Source organism: Malania oleifera, chromosome 10, assembly GCF_029873635.1.
Source record: "Malania oleifera isolate guangnan ecotype guangnan chromosome 10, ASM2987363v1, whole genome shotgun sequence".
Taxonomy (NCBI): domain Eukaryota; kingdom Viridiplantae; phylum Streptophyta; class Magnoliopsida; order Santalales; family Ximeniaceae; genus Malania; species Malania oleifera.
In genome coordinates, this window is record NC_080426.1 from 27,225,831 (window position 1) to 27,248,655 (window position 22,825).

General features: G+C 32.3%; 1 pseudogene; it reads right to left on the bottom strand.

The window, feature by feature from the left end:
• Positions 1 to 5,136: 5,136 nt before the first annotated feature.
• LOC131166565 (non-specific lipid-transfer protein 8-like) lies at positions 5,137 to 13,742 on the bottom strand (annotated as a pseudogene).
• Between the last annotated feature and the right edge of the window lie 9,083 nt (positions 13,743 to 22,825).

The window sequence follows — 22,825 nt, forward strand, 5'->3', positions numbered from 1 at the left end:
CAGATGACCTGAGGTGTACAACTCCCCCTTCGAGGTTGCATGACTCTCTCTCTCTCTCACACACACACCCACACCCACACACACGCACACACCCACAATTTGAGAGGGAGTGAGGTTTGCAAACAAAGAATCAATCAAAATTAATCGTGATTTAGGGTTTTAAGGCTTTGGTTTAGATTTGAGTAGATTTGGACGAATTTATTTTGTTGGATATATGGATTTTGGACTTTTGATTTGAATTTTTATAAATGCGCACAAAACAGTGCATGAAATTGGATTGACTTTCTTTCAAATTAACACAAGTTAAAAAAAAAAAAAAAAGAGTTCCAATCTCATGTTACAACACACATCTTAGTATAATTTGCTTTTTCTTAGATGATTATTTTGTGATTGTAGGAAAGTTTGTAAATTTTCTTTTTGGCTTAAATATGTTGCCAATATAACTTTTTTTTGGCTCTTCACAATATGGGACCTTAAGCGAATGATTTAATTAGGGAACCTTGATATTTTGTTTAATTTTTATTTTATATTTAAAATTAATTTTTTTAAACTTTTTGAGATGTAAAATCACTAATTAAAGTTTTATATTAAAAATTATATTAAGACTTGAAAAAGAAAGAATTAAATTACATTTATTTTACTTTTTAAAATACAATTTCATTTACTTTTGAGATTGTGAGAAAGTCAATGTATGGGAAGAGATGACATCATAAACAATGTTAATATTAAAAAAAATTGAGAGCCCCAACTTTTGAGGTAGTGGAAAAATCAATAAATAATGTTAATATTAAAAAAAAAAAGTGGGGGCTCCAAAAATTTTGAGGCCCTAGGCAAACTGCTCAATGGCCTTATGGTCAGGCTAGCACTGCTCAATGCCAATCCAAGCTATTGCTTCCCATAAATTCTAATGACAGAAACATGTGAAGAGGCATTTGTGGTTAAAATTTATTTTCCTAAGGGTCTACTTGGTATACTTATTGTTTTTTATTTTTTAATTTTATTTCTCCACAGTGAAAAAATAGATTATAAAAATATGTTTATTTGGATTAAATTATTAATTCTATATATTTTAAATTAAAATAAAAAGATACATAAATTTCAAAAAAATAAAAACAAAGAAAATTACAACGAACATTTATTATTTTTCAATTGTCATGTTCAATAAAATTTTTATTGCAAACTAAATTTTGAAAGTAGAACAAATAAGTAAAATAATTATAATAAATTTAATTTTTATTATAGTAATTTTTAATGTATATTATTTGTAATTTTATTATTTTAATCATATTTTTATAATTTTTTGATTTGAAGATGAAAATGAATATTTAATTAATTATGTTTTTTAATTAGCATTAGTTTCATAAATATTAATCAAACATGTTGCTGGTTTTTAGTTTTTAGTTTTTAATTTTTTTTTTTTTTTTTTGTCAATGATATGAAATCGACCTTATAGGTTAAACTATATTGCCCCTACACAAACAGACGCAAAATGTAATTAAAACTTTCTCTGAACATCATTTTATCCTTTATTTTTTTCGTTCATGCAGGCATTGATATTGTTATAAAGCTATGGGTCAAGCCTGTTAGCTTACTAGTTAGTAGAGACATATTCGAATTTATGAGCCATATCAATATTTCCTTCAGAGAATCATCCTAGAATTGAGATTGAGATTTGAGATGGAGATATATCATTTCATGGAAACTAAAATATTTCAGTTAGAGTTTTTTGTTAGCAAACTTATCCAAAATTATAAGTGATGTAAGTACACAAATATTTCCTTTTACAAGAACTCCAAAATTGGGGTTGAAAGTATATTTTGATTTTATTTTTGCTTAGCATATAAACTAAAATTTATTTTAAAAGGTTTAGAAAACAAACTCAAGCCACTATCTCTTAAGGACCCATTTTGATTGGAAAAAGGAAAGATAAGGAAAATAAGAAGAAAACTCATTTTCAACTATATTTTCCCTCTATATCAAATACTATTGAAAAAAAATTATTTTAATATAGTGAAAAAAAATTTTAAAAAATCAAATACAAATAGTATGTAAAATCATATTTGTATTTATTGATTTCGTATATTTTTTGTTTTATAACTAAATATGAAAAAGGAAATTTTTTAATATTTTTCTTTTCTTTTTCTAAGACTTATCAAGTTCCAAGGTACTAAATGTTTTATTAAGTTCCAAGGTACTAAATGTTTTATTAGTGAAGAAATATTTGATACAAAGAATCTTAATTTTGGTTTATATGTTGTACAAATGCTTTGATTTGTTTTCTACAATATTACACACCCAATTAGACTACAATGTAGGATCCCTTGGCAAACGGTCCACCTTTCCCGACCCATGTTAAAAATGAAGAAAGAACAGAAAGAGAATAACGACCGGACTTTCTCCCGCTATCATCAAAATCACCGTAACAAAGTTGTATATTAATACACCATTGAAAAAAAACAAAAAAAGGGAAATAAAAGGGGAAAACAGGCCACAACAAAATTCCGCAAATATTACAGACACTCATAAATACATCTTACTTTTATTAAGAACGGGAAAAAAGTGAAGAAAGATCGAAAATGAGAGGAAAACGGAAAGAACACACAATCTAAAAACATACTTTGTTACGACAATAAATTAATTCTACAATAGAATTTTATATAATGGAAGGTATTTTTTTACAATGTAATTTCTAATAAAAAATTTAAAAAAAAATTCAAGTCTCTAAACATATTCAACAACAACTTTCTTTTCTGAGGATTGGCAGCAAGAAGAAGAAGCTCATTTGTAGGCTTCAATAACATTGGAGGACTACCAATTTAATTCTCAAAAATATTAAATCTGTGTTAGATTTTTTAGCAACCTAACCATGTCAAGCAATCCACTCTTCAAAGTACCACTAAATTACAAGTGGAATTCTCGAGTTCTAACGAAACGAGTAGTAATAATAATAATAGTGTATGGGTAGAAGGTGATTAGAACTTGGAGCAATCCACGTTGGGTGAAACGGTGCAAGGCAAGCTGATGCCGCAATGGCAGGGCCTTCGACAATGACAAAAGGATGATAATTATAAATTAAGTAAAATTCAGCAACGCACCTGAGTTTTCAAAAAAAAAAAAAAATTTCATGCTCTGTATTTTAAAAAATTATTAAAGAACTCCTAAGTTTTAATTTTATTAATAAAATGATTGACTGCTATCAACCTATATGTTATGTGGGGAAAAAAAATTAGTCATAATAAAATGATATTTTAAAATGTCACTTGTTTAATAAATTAAATTTTAAAAAATTGATTAACAAATAACTTAACTGCTCTATTCAGTCCACTTGTTTTAAATCAACCAATTGACATAAGCATAACAAAAAATATATATTATTATTATTTCAATTTTTTTAAAAAAAATAAAAAATAAAAAAATTAATAAATCATAAAAATGCCTACTAATTATAATACTAAAAAATATTTGTTAGATGTAATTTTCATAGGAATTTAATGACTAAACACATCATAAAACAAACAAAACATAATTCAATATTTTTAAATTCAAGTAACTTATCAAACATAGTGTTAAAAAAAGATAACTGAAATTTTAAAATTCATTCTTTATAAATTAAAATTATAAAATTGGGTTTTAATTTTATATATGTAAAATATGAATATTGAATGGATAAAGAGCACTCAAATTTATATTAATTAGTTGACAATTGTTTGAGACAATTATCCTATTTTTTCTAATTTTATTCAATTTGCTATATTATTAAATAAGAAATTCAACCAAATACACTAAAAGTAAACCACAATGTGACCAACTGTCTCAATTGAGTCAATTTTTCAAATTATATTTTATTTGTTAAGGATATATTTAGTCATATAAATTTCATGAAATGTATATAACAAATATTTTGTAACAATAAAATTATTTTAGTATTTTTTATGAATTATTAATATTATTTGTTTATTTTCATAATTTTAATTTTTTTGAAATAATAATTTAATTATGTTATTATGCTTATGACAAATGATTGACCCGACCTAGACGGTAGGTGTTTAATTCACTTATAAGTTTAATTTTCAAAACATATTGTAATTAATTGGCCAATTTTTCCAACTTAATTTATTAAATTAATGTCATTTTTTTTAAATTTATCTTATCAAAATTGAGTGGAAGGGTAAAATTATCATTTTAATAGGTATAAAATTTAATTCTTTTTAATAAACTTAATGATTGACTAACAACCAAGTGATAGAAGATTCATTTTATCAATAAAATTAAACCTCATGGGTTTCATGGTACTTAGTTTTTGAAAACTTAAGGGTAGAGCGTCATATTTTAAAAAGTAAGGGGATATTGCTGGATTTTACCCTTACAAATCGAAGGAGTAATGAATGTTAATGAACCCTACTCTTAATTATTTCATTGATGAAATTTGAGATCCTTTTCTTTTTAAAAGTTGGGTTTCCTAGAAATTGATTTGGGTTTTTAGTTCCTCCCATATATGTATGCATGGGATTTTTTAAATTAAGAAATGTGTGATTGGAAGTTTACATTAATCGGGAAAAACAAAAACAAAGCAAGAAGAACAGAAATGATACGCAATTGTAAAATCAATCTTTAAAATCTCTACAAGTAGAATTATTTCTATTAGAAAAATGGTTGCCATTCTTGTTAATTTTGGTTGACTTCAGTTTTGATAAACAACTTTTTCTTAGCAGATTTTTGTGTCTTAGTGGATTGACAAGGTATCAAAAACTGCACATCTCCACAAAGCACTATCCTTTCTGGTTTTGCCAAAACCTTATTGATTACTTTCCAGAATTCCCCACATCCTGCAGGGCCACCAGGCTTCACCAAAACATGAGAAGAGAACACACCATGAGAAGTTGTTGGTTTAGGAAAGCTTGTATTTGCAATATTGTCTTTTTATTTCTTTGTTTTGTTTCTGGAGATTTGGTCAATATGGTAAAATAGATTGAGTCTTCGATGGTTATTATTGTGGTTAGGAGATTGTGTTTTGCCTGAGGGTTGTTATTTTTCTCTTGGTGTCCCCTTTTTCAGTTTCTTCTCCCTTCACCCTCTCTTGTCCTACAGAAGAACTTGGAGTTTTATGAGTCCCTCTTAATAGGCCTCTAATTCAAATTATTCTACACCACTATGAACACTATGGTGTGCTGTAACACTAGATGCTATCTTTTGAGGAAGCTTTTCAAAATTGAAGTGGCGGTAGTTTACTCGATACATGGGCAATGGCCACCTGGAAAAAGGAAAATTGTGAATTTAGAACTAGGTGTGCAAGTATGGGCTTGCACAAAGTTAGAGGTTAAACATGCCCAATGATGTTATGAGAACCTTTTGCCTACAGTCCAATCCTTCTGAGAACTAGGGAGTGCAACTCAGATGGTTTGATCATAATTTTATAAGCTTGGGTTTGAGTTGTGTGAGGTCTGACTGGGTTGAATGGGATTGGGTCTACGACATGTTCCAGTACTAAAGAATAAGATCCAGAAGGATTACGCCTCTTTAAAGTCATGGAAACAAGTAAATGAAAAAATGAATCTGGGCTTCCTGTCTGGCATCGTTTAACAGTGAGACTCTCTTCACTTAAAAATAAGCATTTAATCTCTAATTACTTTTCTTTTGGTAAATAAGAAATGTACTAAAAAAGAATAACATATGCACAGGAAGTACATTGAAAAACCAAGTGGGAAATAAGAAACTACTGGAAATTTACTTCCCAGCAACAGTACCAAAAACTTCAAAGATTTACAATTAAAACTCATGCAAGAACTTGTGGGAACTTCCTCTGATTTCGGTAGTAACTGCTAATCTGCTGGGGATAATAATGGCATAGCCAGGACCCCAGATGTTCTTCAAAATATCTAATATCTTTGTTATGGAAAACTCTTGAGGTAATTTTTTCTTTACAAATCAACCATTAAAAAAAAAAATACCAGAAGGATTAGCCTTCCCTAATATATATATGTATATATATATATATATATCCTCCCATTCAAATCAAGATGTTTCTAATTGCTGAGATGCATTCGGCAGCCTTGTGGGATCCCTAAATAAGATACCCCTATCAATTGCTGGCATCCTTCTTTTCAAGGTGCCGACCAGTTTGGAGAACTCTGCGAGCATCCTTTTTGGTAAACCTTCTGTCGTTTCATTGGCTTGACAATGGACGTTCCTCCACCAACCATAAAAAACTCAAGCTTCAATCAAATGTTTGAGGTCGTCTAGCAGGAGTGTTTTTTGAAAGGGCCAAAATGCGCGAGAGATCTCAAGCCTGAGACTTTAATTAGAACAGCAGTGTATTTTTACTCCGGCTTGCTCTTTAACTAAAAACTGGCAGCTTAGTTATGCATCTGACAAGCTAGCAGTTTTCTCTGAAGAATACGGAGTTTCTTCCATTTGGCTTTTGCAAAAGAGCGCCTAATGAAACAAATTACAATTATCTTTTTGTGCTCCTTAAATAATTGAGAGGTTAATTGGAGTTGCAAACACAACTAGGAATTTACCACACTATATGGTCATGCATATGTCTCTGTGGCAGACATTAATGAAAATGATTTCACGATTAAAAATTGTTAATTCATAAATCACTTATCAAAAAATGGGGATTCATTTCTTTTCCCCGTGTTATCTTTATAGAGACAAATTTTAAATCCAACTATTTATTGAAAAGAAGAAAAGCCACCCAAGATCTGATTGTAAACAAAGATGGGTTCTTTTTTTTTCTTCCTTTACTCTTTATTCCATTTCTTTTGTGTACTTGGTCATTAGATATTGTGAAAAATTCTATCACATGATGGATTAAGCAGAATTGCCCTGATAGCAAACCATGTAAATGACTACTCGGTGGTTAATTGGAGGGTATTCTAATCACACGGCTGTCGTCTGGGGGAAGTATTTATTTTTCTGCCTCTGAGCTTTTGGCTTTAGTTTTAAGGGCTGCTGTTTCTTTGGCCATTGCTCTCATAGTCCCCTCTTCCCTGAAATTGAGCCGGATGTTGGCTCTGGAAGGGTGGAGGACCTTGTAGTGCCGGAGTTGCTGCAGCCAGATGACCTGAGGTGTACAACTCCCCCTTCAAGGTTGCATGACTCTCTCTCTCTCTCTCACACACACACACCCACACACACGCACACACCCACAATTTGAGAGGGAGTGAGGTTTGCAAACAAAGAATCAATCAAAATTGATCGTGATTTAGGGTTTTAAGGCTTTGGTTTACGAATTTATTTTGTTGGAAATATGGATTTTGGACTTTTGATTTGAATTTTTATAAATGCGCACAAAACAGTGCATGAAATTGGATTGACTTTCTTTCAAATTAACACAAGTTAAAAAAAAAAAAAAAGAGTTCCAAATCTATGTTTACAAACACTATCTTAGTATAATTTGCTTTTTCTTAGATGATTATTTTGTGATTGTAGGAAAGTTTGTAAATTTTCTTTTTGGCTTAAATATGTTGCCAATATAACTTTCTTTTGGCTCTTCACAATATGGGACCTTAAGCGAATGATTTAATTAAGGAACTTTGATATTTTGTTTAATTTTTATTTTATATTTAAAATTAATTTTTTTAAACTTTTTGAGATGTAAAATCACTAATTAAAGTTTTATATTAAAAATTATATTAAGACTTGAAAAAGAAAGAATTAAATTACATTTATTTTACTTTTTAAAATACAATTTCATTTACTTTTGAGATTGTGAGAAAGTCAATGTATGGGAAGAGATGACATCATAAACAATGTTAATATTAAAAAAAATTGAGAGCCCCAACTTTTGAGATAGTGGAAAAATCAATAAATAATGTTAATATTAAAAAAAAAAGTGGGGGCTCCAAAAATTTTGAGGCCCTAGGCAAACTGCTCAATGGCCTTATGGTCAGGCTAGCGTTGCTCGATGCCAATCCAAGCTATTGCTTCCCATAAATTCTAATGACAAAAACATGTGAAGAGGCATTTGTGGTTAAAATTTATTTTCTTAAGGGTCTACTTGGTATACTTATTGTTTTTTATTTTTTAATTTTATTTCTCCACAGTGAAAAAATAGATTATAAAAATATGTTTATTTGGATTAAATTATTAATTCTATATATTTTAAATTAAAATAAAAAGATACATAAATTTCAAAAAAATAAAAACAAAGCCAATTACAATGAACATTTATTATTTTTCAGTTGTCATGTTCAATAAAATTTTTATTGCAAACTAAATTTTGAAAGTAGAACAAATAAGTAAAATAATTATAATAAATTTAATTTTTATTATAGTAATTTTTAATGTATATTATTTGTAATTTTATTATTTTAATCATATTTTTATAATTTTTTGATTTAAAGATGAAAATGAATATTTAATTAATTATGTTTTTAATTAGCATTAGTTTCATAAATATTAATCAAACATGTTGCTGGTTTTTAGTTTTTAATTTTTATTTTTTTTTTTTTTTTTTTTGTCAATGATATGAAATCGACCTTATAGGTGAAACTATATTGCCCCTACACCAACAGACGCAAAATGTAATTAACTCTTTCTCTGCACATCATTTTATCCTTTATTTTTTTCGTTCATGCAGGCATTGATATTGTTATAAAGCTATGGGTCAAGCCTGTTAGCTTACTAGTTAGCAGAGACATATTCGAATTTATGAGCCATACCATGTCAATATTTCCTTCAGAGAATCATCCTAGAATTGAGATTGAGATTTGAGATGGAGATATATCATTTCATGGAAACTAAAATATTTCAGTTAGAGCTACTTGTTAGCAAACTTATCCAAAATTATAAGTGATGTAAGTACACAAATATTTCCTTTTACAAGAACTCCAAAATTGGGGTTGAAAGTATATTTTGATTTTATTTTTGCTTAGCATATAAACTAAAATTTATTTTAAAAGTAGGTTTAGAAAACAAACTCAAGCCACTATCTCTTGAGGACCCATTTTTATTGGAAAAAGGAAAGGTAAGGAAAATAAGAAGAAAACTCATTTTCAACTATATTTTCCCTCTATATCAAATACTATTGAAAAAAAATTATTTTAATATAGTGAAAAAAAATTTTTTAAAATCAAATACAAATAGTATGTAAAATCATATTTGTATTTATTGATTTCGTATATTTTTTGTTTTATAACTAAATATGAAAAAGGAAATTTTTTAATATTTTTCTTTTCTTTTTCTAAGACTTATCAAGTTCCAAGGTACTAAATGTTTTATTAAGTTCCAAGGTACTAAATGTTTTATTAGTGAAGAAATATTTGATACAAAGAATCTTAATTTTGGTTTATATGTTGTACAAATGCTTTGATTTGTTTTCTACAATATTACACCAAGTAGACTACAAAAAGTAGGATCCACTTGGCAAACGGTACACCTTTCCCGACCCATGTTTCATTAGTATAGACATGAAAATTTATGCAAATCAAAATTGTTTTATTTTCGCTTTGAATTTAAAGTAAAATTTAATTTGAAATAAATTGGAAAAAAGAAGAAAAGATTTAGAAATTTACTCGAATTTGAAACATATATTGAAACTTTTAAATTTAAATTTTACAAAGAAATTATAATTGATACATTCTAATGGGTTAAAAGTAAAATGATAGTGAAGTATAATAGAAATTATACAATAAATATATTAAATTATAAAAGATCAACTCTATTTCATTCTTTCATATTTTTATAATAATAATAAAAGATGCTGTGAGATTTGACAAAAAAGATGAGGAGGATCTTTTTTGAGATTTTAAAATTTTCAGACTTTCCATGTGTTTTATAAAATCTCACACTCCTTAGATATTTGATTTTTGGAGTCTTATACTTTGGGAAAAAAATTATTTACTTTTTTCAAATACAAAAGAAGAGCTCTATCTTTTTGGTAATAGTCATGACAACAGTTTTTAGTGTGGTGGTATTGATTGTATTTCTCTTTTAGTTTTTGGAATTATTATTGTAATACATTAATCCTTTTAAATTTTTTTTCTTTTTTTAAAGGAATGTGTGTGATAACTAAGAATAAGGTAAGTAAGGATAAGTATATTGAAGTAGAGAACCTTAAATAAATGTACAAAAGAATTCATCTAATCACTACCCAATAAATTAATCAAATACCATTTTATCTATTAAAAAAAAGGATAATTTATTAGAAAATCATATGTTCCAAAAGTTTAACATTTCATTACTAACCAAAGTTTTAAAATAAATAAAAATATATCTAGATAGACTTAATACCTTCATCTTTTGTTTAAAATATTACAAATGAGGTTTTGTAAATGTTTTACATGTCTCATTAAAAAGTATAAGCGCTACAAAGTTCAAATATTATCTACATTTACTATTTAGGAATTTTAATTAAGAAATTAATAATTTAAATGCATTTGTAAGACATAGCCAAGTTTAGAAAGTATTTTGATGAAAATCTTCTTTCATATGAGAAATATATATAGCATTAAAATTTTTACCTTTACAAGTATAGAAGAGATTAAAATAGAAAGATTTGTAACATAGAAGAAATGAAGAAAAATAAGGAAACAACTAATTATATAAAAATGATTAATGCAGGTTTTAAATATTACACCCACTCCAAGTCTATATAAACCCATATATCGAATTCATTTTTTTGTGTGAAAGAAAGAAAAATCATTGAACTCTTTTTTTTGTGTGGAAGAAAGATATAATGAGTTTTACTGCAACATTGAAATTTTTTGTTTCAATGGTGGATGGTACTCTCCTTTTGAAGTATTTCAAGTGGAAGGATTTTGCTTAGGAGCTCAGAAAGGCAGATCGATGCATACAACGAGAGGAGGACGATCCTTGTTCCTGGCAAATTAATGAAAGAATAGTAATATGATAATATGTTTGAATATCCATTAAAATAAAAATGAAATGGGTTGTATGTTAGTTCATTTCATTTTTTCTTTATGTATTTTTTATATTGATTATTATTATGATATATGCATTTCTTCTTCAGTTTACTTATCTTCTTTTCTTTTCACTTTTTTTTTTAAAATTGATCTAAAAGTTTGAGACACCATGACCATTAAATTAATATCTTCTTTCAAATTTTGATGGGTTTGAGTTTGTTTATGCATGTACTTGCAATTTTGAAAAAAGGCATCCTCCTTTAGCTATTTTTACCTTTATTTTCTTTGCATGTTGCTTTTTACAGTTTTATTAATTTGACAATGAAGGCTGAAAGGAAATTATTTAGATAAAAATATAAATACAATAATATTATACTTACTACCTAATATCACATTTTTTTTCTTACCTACTCATTTAAATAATTGAACCATATATATACCCGCTACTTTATGAGCATTATATTATGTACATATAGTACAATTATTTAAAGCAGTGAGTAACAAAACGTGTAATGTTTGGTAGGTAAGTGTAGCATTACCAATGTAAATAATCCTAATATCTCTTTTTAATGTGCTTAATCACTCACACAATAAAATCTTAATATACACTATGATAAATACATATTTAAAATGCTCCATATACAAAATACAAAATGAACTCATTTCAATTATTATTATAGAAACGATAACATTCTCATTACATACATGCTAAATGGTACAAATGCAGCCTTAACATTATCTCAACAGTACAAACAGCCATACCTAGCCATATATATACTTTATTCAATGAAACAAGAGCTAGCTAGTGATCCCATTAGAGAATTCCGCATTCGGCTTCGAAACTTCAATCATTCAACCAATCCTACAAGATTAAATAACATTCAGCATCCCCCCAAAAAAAATACAATTAAAACAAGAATTACAAATTATTTTTATACTAATAATAATAATAATAATAATAATAATAAGCCTTGAGCTACAATAATGAATTTATATACTAGTAAATTTGTGTTTAATTTTACATCAGATAAAATTTATTTTTATGTAAACCCCATTTTCCTATCTATGCTAATAGTCTATTTTCTCACCTCATATATCTTTTTCCTTCCCTCCTAGTTAAAAATTATGGGTTATAATGAACACGGAAAGTAATCAGTCAATTTATGATTGGAAACTTTCATTACTCATCCTTTCCAAGAGTGTATCTCAAGAGCATTTTGAAAAGACGCAAATTAGGGATAAATTCACATTAAAATATACATAACAGTCCATTTGAATTTTGAAGGTCTAATATTTTTTGTAATAATAATTGGGAAAAAGACATCGGTCTCTTCTTATAAGATTTGACAAAAACATAAGTATTCTCTTTGAAATTTGTTAAAATTATAATACATGAAAAAAGGGAACAACATCCCAAATTACTCCTAAATATTTATTCTATAATAACTGTACAATAATTGAAAGATGGAAGGTAATGCCTAAATATCTACTCTATAATAACTGTACAATAATTTATAGACAGAAAATGTAGATATTTCTCTAATACTCCCTCTCAAGTTGGAGTATGGATGCCCAATTTACATGATAAGTCTTGGAAAGGTTCACGACCCAAAGGTTTGGTGAAGATATCGACAAGTTGACTATGGGTAGGAATGTGCTTAGTGAATAGGAGGTCAGCTCATAACTTTTCACGAACAACGTGACAATCAATTTCTATATGTTTTGTATATTCATGGAAAATAGAATTCTGGGCAATGTGAAGAGCTGGTTAGTTGTCATAACATAATAACATAGGCTGGGAATACGGTACACCAAGATCATGGAAAAGAATTTTAAGCCATGTAAGTTCACAAGTAGTGGAACTCATCCTCAAAACCTAAGTGTCAAGGAGAGAGTGCTAAGAGGATCTTATATTGGCTTTGGAACTACTTACAAAGACGATATGAGACTGGACACACCATAATACTCTCCCTCGAACCTATAGTGGAAATGAGGGGAGGAGAAGTCCAACCCATGGAGGAGTCAAGCAGCCCAAGACCTAACTCTAATATCATGTTAAAATGAAGAAAAACTTTCTCCTCTATTTAATATTCAATGTAACAAGTTCTATATAATACATGAAAAAAGGGAACAAAATTTCAAATTACTCCTAAATATCTGCTCTATAATAACTGTACAATAATTGAAAGATGGAAAGTAATGCCTAAATATCTGGTTTATAATAACTATACAATAATTTATAGATGGAAGGTGTAGATATTTCTCTAATAAAATTTAAAAAATTTCTCAAGCATATTCAACAAACTTTTTCTATGAGGACATGGGTAGGCTTGATACACATGAGTGAATACCAACTTGATTCAAAAGTTTAAATCTGTTAAATTTTAAGCCTAATCATGTGTGCATCAACTTCAACGTGAGACAAGCTTACAAATGGAATTATTGAGTTCTAACGGAACGGAGTAGTAATAATAATAATAATGTATAGTGGGTAGAAGGTGATTGGTACTTGGAGCAATCCACGTTGGGTGAAACGCTGCAAGGCAAGCTGATGCCGCAATGGCAGGGCCTTTGCCAAGTCGGGCTTTATGCTGATTTGCTGCGCTGCGGATTTGATGCAGCTGCACGCTGTCTTCTTGTCTGCCGAGCTCGACGCCGCTGACGCCAGTGTGGAGACGGCGAGACGCCCGCGCAGCACGCCGCCGGCGGCTTCCCCGACCCATTCTGGAGGTAGCCCGCGCACGGTCTCAGGTCCTTTATGACGTCGCTGCACGAAATCGCCGCCTCCGACGACAGAAACAGCGTCGCCGCCATAGCCAGTGCTGCGGCCACAGCCACCACTGCAGGAACACTCCTCATAGTTGATGATTTCATGGCCAGGAATTGAATTGGTCAGACCATATATGTAAGTCTTCTGGGTTAATTTATATAATATTATTTATATAAATGCATGGAGAGTTCGTGGTTGAGTGGAAGAAAGAATGAAAGGAGATGAAGTAGGGGGCATCACAAGCACCGATCTTGGATGGCTTATGCAGCATTGCCATGTAACCAGGTTTATAGCTTTTTTTTTATTTGATTGAGTGGGGAGGAGGATATGATAAAAATTGAAAAAAATCAGGCTTGGTTGACAATGACATAAGGATGATAATTATAAATTAAGTAAAATTCAGCAACGCACCTGAGTTTTCAAAAAAATATATTTCATTCTCTGTATTTTAAAAAATTATTAAAGAACTCCTAAGTTTTAATTTTATTAGTAAAACGATTGACTGCTATCAACCTATATGTTATGCGGGGAAAAAAAATTAGTCATAATAAAATGATATTTTAAAATGTCACTTGTTTAATAAATTAAATTTTAAAAAATTGATTAACAAATAACTTAAAAACCCACTAAGCGATTTGAAGATCTAATTGATTTTCAAATTAACTGCTCTATTCGGTCCACTTGTTTTAAATCAACCAATTGATATGAGCATAACAAAAAATATATATTATTATTATTTCAATTTTTTTTAAAAAAATAAAAAATAAAATTATTAATAAATCATAAAAAATGCCTACTAATTATAATACTAAAAAATATTTGTTAGATGTAATTTTCATAGGAATTTAATGACTAAACACATCATAAAACAAACAAAACATAATTCAATATTTTTAAATTCAAGTAACTTATCATAGTGTTAAAAAAAGATAATTGAAATTTTAAAATTCATTCTTTATAAATTAAAATTATAAAATTGGGTTTTAAATTTATATATGTAAAATATGAATATTGAATGGATAAAGAGCACTCAAATTTATATTAATTAGTTGACAATTGTTTGAGACAATTATCCTATTTTTTCTAATTTTATTCAATTTGCTATATTATTAAATATGAAATTCAACCAAATACACTAAAAGTAAACCACAATGTGACCAACTGTCTCACTTGAGTCAATTTTTCAAATTATATTTTATTTGTTAAGGATATATTTAGTCATATAAATTTCATGAAATGTATATAGCAAATATTTTGTAACAATAAAATTATTTTAGTATTTTTTATGAATTATTAATATTATTTGTTTATTTTCATAATTTTAATTTTTTTGAAATAATAATTTAATTATGTTGTTATGCTTATGACAAATGATTGACCCAACCTAGACGGTAGGTGTTTAATTCACTTGTAAGTTTAATTTTCAAAACATATTGTAATTAACTGGAAAATTTTTCCAACTTAATTTATTAAATTAATGTAATTTTTTTTTTAAATTTATCTTATCAAAATTGAGTGGAAGGGTGAAATTATCATTTTAATAGGTATAAAATTTAATTCTTTTTACTAAACTTAATTATTGACTAACAACCAAGTGATAGAAGATTCATTTTATCAATAAAATTAAAACTCATGGGGTTTCATGGTACTTAGTTTTTGAAAACTTAAGGGTAGAGCGACATATTTTAAAAAGTAAGGAGATATTGCTGGATTTTACCCTTATAAATCGAAGGAGTAATGTATACTGATGAACCCTACTCTTAATTATTTCATTGATGAAATTTGATTTCTTTTTCTTTTTAAAAGTTGGGTTTCCTAGAAATTGATTTGGGTTAGTTAGTTCCTCCCATATAGGTATGCATGAGATTTTTTAAATTAAGAAAGGTGTGATTGGAAGTGTACATTAATCGGGAAAAACAAAAACAAAGCAAGAAGAAAATTGAGCTAATTAAATGTCTCAAGTGGCATTCATGGGAAAGGTAGGCAACGATGGGCAGTAAAAGATTCTGAGTGTTACTCCGAAGGTGATGTATTGCAAAGGACTGCAAAGGAAGATGATAACACTACCTGCACTCAAGGTGTTCGACATTATCCCACAAAGGAGCAAAATAAGTTCTTTATGAAAGGGGACAAGAAGGTGCCATGGGCAGATTTATTTGCTAAGAACAGGCACCAACAGAACTATGGAGTTATCCCTAGTTTTGTTTCAAATGGTTCAGGAGCTCGTTTTGAAGCTGAAGATTTAGCACATGCTGCTAAACAATGGAAGAACTGCTTGGTTGGTCGCTTCATGGGTAAGTTCCCAGGTAAAGCAGCCCTTGATTTTATTGTTGGAAAATGAAAGGTTAAGGTTGAAATCTTTCACCATTATTAGAGTGGTTGAATTGTTTTTAAACTGGGAAAAGAGGAAGAATTGATCCATGTGCTACGAGGTGGCCCTTATCATGCATATGGATGGCTTTTTAAGCTCAAAAGGATTCTGAATTTTTTTCAATTTGAGAAAGAGAGTTGTAGTGTTTGTCCAATTTGGATTAAGCTTAGAGATCTGCCCCTTGAATTGTGGCCTCCATATGCTTTAGGAAAGATTTGTTTGGAGTTGGGAAGGCCCGTGTGTGCCGATAAACTCACCACTAATATGGAGATATTATCTTATGCTAGAGTTTTGGTTGAGATAGATGTTGTTGACTTTTTGAGTCTATCTCCTGTTTTGATTATAACAAACCACAGTAACTCATTTGTGTACCATGTGTATGAACAAGTGTATGTTTCTAAGCATGGTTGACAGATGAGAGGTGGAAGTCGTAAGAGCACCTGAACGAGCATATCCCAACATATTCCATGAAATTGTAAAGGAGCCGCACATGAAGATCGATTTATATTTCAAGTTGTATTATGTTTTTATTTTATCATTTGGGTTTGTAATCTTATATGATCTATAATAATTAATGCATTGCATGCATGATAAGGTAGATAAGCTCAAATGACCATAGGGAAACCAAATGATCATAGGGGTCAGCCGATGCCAAATTTTTTCGGTGTCCTCAAAAAGACCTAAAACGACCCTAGGACACCCATGTATGCTTTAAATATATATGCTCACATGAATAGGATTTATGTATAAGGGACTTAAACTGAAATGTATGAAAAATACATGTTCGGTCGACTGTACTTGAAAGCATTATATCCCTTGGTCGACTGAATTGATCCGAGTCAACAGTTTGACCATTGCACAGTCGACCAAACCCTACCCAGTTCAAATCTCCCGGTTGACCGAACTCTTTCCCGATCAACAGTTTGACCACACAATCGACTGCACCTATTGCTTAAGCCAACCACCTGGTCGACCGAGTTCCCACATGTGTTTGGCCAACTGCCTAGTCGACTGAACCGCACGGAAATGACAAATCGCCTTTAGGAACCCTAGTTTGGTCGACCGAACTTTCAGTTCAAATTTTACCCAATCGACCGAACTTGGACACTTGGTCAACCGAACCTTAAGTTTGGTTGACCAACCCTCTCGGGTTGTTGAATTTTTACCGAGAATTAAACTAGGTTAATTTTTATTAAACTCACTTAATCTTTTTCAAAAATACCCAGTATGTCCCCAAAGACTATATTTTCTCCCATTTCTATATATAGCCCTTTCTTTACTAAAATTAAGCATGGATTAGGATTTGAAATTAGGAAAAATTCTCTGAAAATATTTTTTTATCCAAACCTCTATATTTTCATATCTCCTCAATCTTATTACAAAATTCTACCTCCTATACCCATCTAATTATTTATCTTGAAGGAAGGAAGTATTCTTTATACTCTTTGCATAGGCTAAACTCTCCCTATTTTATTTGATTACGTGATGATTTTTGGAGAGCTAGTTAAGGTTTTTCACATAATATTTCTTTCATAAATATTTGATTGGAAAAAACTCTTGTATGACTTAAGATCTTGCATCCTTATTGCAAGTATCATAAGCTTGATTTGTGCTTTGACGATAACATCTATAGCAAGCTTATAAACCCATATCTACTATACTTAATATTTGAGAAATATTTTTGTGATATCTATTTAGGGTTGTAGAGACTATTTGATTGTTCCCACAAGAAGCATATTAGCTTGATATCAAAAGTCTCACTCTCACACACATACATTGATATATGTTAGCATATCTCCCCAAAATACCCTTATATATCAATATATCTCCCTAAAATATACACGCTAAAATACTCTTGTAGTCTGCCTCCTTCCCCTATAAAGGATGGCCTTGTACAATTTTATTGGTACAAAAAGATTAATAAAGTTTGTATTAATTTTAACATGGTATCGGAGCCAAGTTAAACCTAATTTCTTTTTTTTCCTAAAACTCCTTGCCGCCGCCCACTGTTTCTGAACGTCCTTCCTCCGCTTGGCTACCATTCCGAACAACGTCGTCGTCATCGTATCCCCTCCACTCGGCCGACGTTCGGGGACGTCGTCGTCATCGTTGGTAGTCGTGCCATACGACGTCGTTGTCATCTCTCCAAATCGCCGCCGGTCAAAATCCCTCTGGTCCCGTCTCCCTCTAGTTGTCGTCATCGCCTCCAGCGCATAAAAGAGTCACAGTGTCCATCCGATGTCGTTTCCTGCTCGCTCAATCGTCTAGAATGGCCCAAAGAAGATGACTTGCTTGAGTCATTGTGCCAACACAGAGGTCGGGGGTATCAGAAAACGAAGGAGAACGATTCTCTGCAACGGCAACAATCGAACAATCCCTCTCCCTCTGTAAACGACGCCCTTCCGACGCATCGCAGGCTCCCACCCGGCTTCCCTTTGTTCTCAGGAAGCAGACAGAGAGTCCCTTATTCAAAGATAGGATTTCTGAAATTTGATTTTAAATTGTATTGATATAGGCCTGTGAGAATCAATTTTTAACATTTGAGACTTGATTATTTTTTTTTAAGTGTGCTTTAATTTTTATTTTTTTGACAATTGTCCATGCATCTTTCTTTAGCCGCCACGTGCAGGATATAGATAGTCTTCTTTGCCTGCGTTCTTTCCCTAGGCGAAGCACCAGTTCTCATCTCTCGGATTTCGTTCAATTGCTCTTTGCTCTACATTAGTCAGTATTATCCCCTTTTTTATGGCGTCTTTCATTGATGTTGCCAGCCCTATAAAGATTATTTTGAATGGCTCCAACTACAATGCTTGGGCCCAACAAATGTCAGTTTTTTTTATTGGTCGGAGATTATGGTGTTTTGTCACTAGAACAAAACAAAAACCCACGAAAACTGACACGCAATCTACTGAAGAGTTTGATGAGGCTCTTGATGAATGGGAAAGTACACACTGTAAGATCTTTTCCTGGTTTATTAATACATCTGTTCCTACTATTTAGAGTCTACTTCCTAAATTTCGTAATGCCAAACTTGCTTGGGATTTTTTGGATACAACTGTGATAGTGATGTTGCTCTCAAGTTTCAATTGGAAACTAGGCTTTCTCAGATGCATTAGGAACTTGGACAATCTATTTCTGAGTTTCATGCTCAGGATAGTGGCCTCTGGGATCAGCTTTCTCACGCTGACCCTGCCTTTTCTGATGAGCAGTCGATTAACTTTTTGCTACATATCAGGATCGTCGTCATTTTATATACTTTATGATGCATATTCGAGATGAATTTGAGAATACTCGAGCTTCTTTGTTACATCGCTCGCCTCTTCCTACACTTGAGGTTGCTCTTGCGGAGCTCATTTCTGAGGAGACACGCCAACAAACTCGTCTAGTTCATTCTACAGATATGGTTTTAGCTACTACTCCATCTAGTTCCTCTACTCCGGCTACTCCCGCTACAGCTGTTGCACCTTCTAAACTGCATCGTTTCAATGGCCAATGCCACTATTGTAAGGAAGATGGTCACTGTATTTTCGATTGTCCTAAGAACAAGGCCATGGATGCTAAGGATGCTCTCAAGGCTAAGGTCTCTTACTCTTCCAAGCCTGTTGTTGCTGTCTCCACCAGCTCCTCAATTTCTACTCCATCTTTGGCACCCCCTTTGTCGTCTTTTTCTGTAGTTGACCTTGAGGCAATTATCACCCAGGTTCTATCCCGCACTTCTACTGCATTATCAGTCTCCACAGGTACCTCGACACCTTGGTTTATTGATTCTGCATGTTGTAATCATATGACCTATGATTCCTCTTTAGTGACACATAAGCAGTCTTTCAATCATGTTCCCTTGATTTATACTACTGATGGTTCATATATGTCTGTTAATCATTTTGGTCATATTTCTACTCCTACTTTTTCCATGCCTGACACATATGTTGTTCCTAACTTGTCTTTTAATCTCTTTTCCGTTGGTCAACTTATTGAATGTGGTTTGATCTTAACCTTTTCTTACAAAGGTTGTGATGTGCAGGATCCGAAGACGGGCTAGCTTGTTGGGATCAGGTGTAAAGTTGGTTGCCTTTTTGAGCTCACATCTCTGAATTTGCCTCACTCGTGTTCTCCTCCATCTCTTTCTGCTGCAGTGTCTTCCAGTGTTTGGCATTCTTGTCTCAGTCATGCCTCGTTGTCTCGTGTTCAGTCTTTAGCTTCTAGTGGTTGCTTAGGAAATGTTACATTTGAACATTTTGATTGTATGCTTTGTCAACTTAGGAAATAGAAAGCTTTACCTTTTAATGAAAGTAATTATTTGTCTTCTGCATTTTTTGATTTGGTTCATTCTAATATTTGGGGACCTGCTCCTGTCCTTACTAAGGGCGGGTCTCGTTACTTTGTCATTTTTATCGATGATTACTCGCGATATACATGGATTTATCTTTTGCATGATTGCACTGGGCTACTTACTATTTTTCGCAACTTTAAGCAGATGATTAAAACTCAGTTTGCTCTCACCATTAAAGTCTTTCGGTTCGATAATGCTCTGGAATATACTTCTACCCCTTTCATTGAAGAACTTCGAGAGGCCGACACCTTATCCCAACGATCCTATCCCTCCACCTCCCAACAGAATGGTCGTGCCGAACGTAAGCATCGTCACATTCTTGACACTGTTCGCTCTCAACTCTTCTCTACATCCCTTCCTGAATCTTTTTGGGGTGAAGTTGCTCTTACCAATGTTTACATTGTTAATCGGGTTCCAACCCCTACTCTCTCCAATAAATTTCCATATGAGGCTCTCTATGGAAAGGTACCTGATTATTCTCTTCTTAAAGTCTTTAGTCATGTTTGCTTTGTTTTGCTTCCACCTCATGAACATACAAAACTTGAACCTCGCTCTCGTCTTTGTTGCTTTCTTGGTTATGGCATTGAACACAAGGGCTATTGGTGCTATGACCCCATCGCCAAGCGTCTTCGCGTCTCTCGGCATGTTCAGTTTTGGGAACACAAAATGTTCGCTAGTATCTCTCCATTTTCTTCCGATTGTCCCTCATACTCCCTCATTTTCACTGATCCTGCCATCGATCCCTCTTCCTCTTTCTCTTCTAATGCAGATCATGCCAACTCATCAAGTGATCCCTCAACTTCTGCTGCTCCCAAACTTGGACTGTCTGATGATCCTGTCATCACTTCCACTCCGCCTGAGTCCACTGGATTGGATGTCCATCGTTCTAGTGACTTTCATTGTTTTTCTACTCTTGACTCCCTTCACGAGCCTCGCAATTATCGTGAAGCTTGTTTTGTTCCTATTTGGCTGCAAGTTATGTTTGAAGAACTTAACGCACTTCATAAAACTCATACTTGGGACCTGATTGACCTGCCTCCTAGTAAGACTATAGTTGGAAACAAATGGGTGTATAAACGGAAAACAAACTCTGACGGTTCTGAAGTACGACATAAAGCTCGTTTAGTGGCAAAGGGCTTTACTTAGGAATATGACATTAATTATAAGGAGACATTTGCCCCTATTGCACGTATTACCTCTGTTCGCTCCCTTTTGGTTGTTGCCCCTGCTCAACAATGGCCTTTATTTCAAATGGATGTCAATAATGCCTTCTTACATGGTGATTTGGCTAAGGAGGAATATATGCAGCCCCCTCATGGATATCCTCATTCTCTTAGTCAAGTCTGTCGTCTTCGTCATGCTTTATATGGGCTTAAGCAAGCTCCCTATGCTTGGTTTGCCACGTTTAGCTCCACTGTTGCCCAGCTTGGGTTTGCTTCTAGCCCCTATGATTCAACACTTTTTACCCGTCACACTGCTACTGGCATCACTTTTCTACTACTTTATGTTGACGATATGATCATTACTGGTGATGATACTTCTGGTATTCATGAACTTAAGTGATTTCTGTGTTAGTAGTTTTAGATAAAAGACCTCGGTTCTCTTCGCTACTTCCTTGGCTTAGAAGTGTCCCCTACCTCTGATGGCCACTCCTTGACCCAAGCCAAATATGCCTCTGATCTTCTCACACGTGTTGGTCTCACTGATTGTAAGATAACTGATAGTCCACTAGACAAAAATATCAAACTCCGTCCTACTGATGGGGAGCTCCTTCCCAATACCACTCGTTATCGACAGCTTGTTGGGAGTTTGATTTATTTCATTGTCACTAGACCAGACATTGCCTATGCGGTGCACCTTGTTAGCTAGTTTATGTCGGCTCCTCGTTCTGTTCACTATGCCGCTGTTCTTTGCATCTTACGATATGTAAAGGGCACCTTATTTCATGGCCTTTTTTTTTTCCTCTCACTCATCCTTGACATTACAAGTTTATTCAGATGCTAATTGAGCAGGGGACCCTACTGATCATCGGTCTACCACTGGCTTTCTTTTTTTACTTGGTGACTCTCTTATCTCTTGGCGGAGCAAAAAGCAGACTATTGTTGCTCGCTCTAGCACTGGGCTGAGTATCGGGCCCTCGCTGATACTACTTCTGAGCTTCTTTGGCTTCGTTGGCTTCTCCAAGATATAGGAGTTCCTTAGCCCTCGAGCACTCCGCTTTATTGTGACAATCATAGTGCTGTTCAGATCACTCACAACGATGTCTTCCATGAACGCACCAAACATATTGAGATTGACTGTCATTTTCTGTGTCATCATCTTTAGGACGGGACACTTCGCCTCTTGTCAGTTCCTTCGGCTGATCAGTTGGTTGATATCTTTACGAAAGCTCATCCACCTGGTCATCATCGTGCTTTAGTATGGAAACTCCATATGACATCTTCGATACTACCTTGAGTTTGAGAGGGGTTGTTAGCATATCTCCC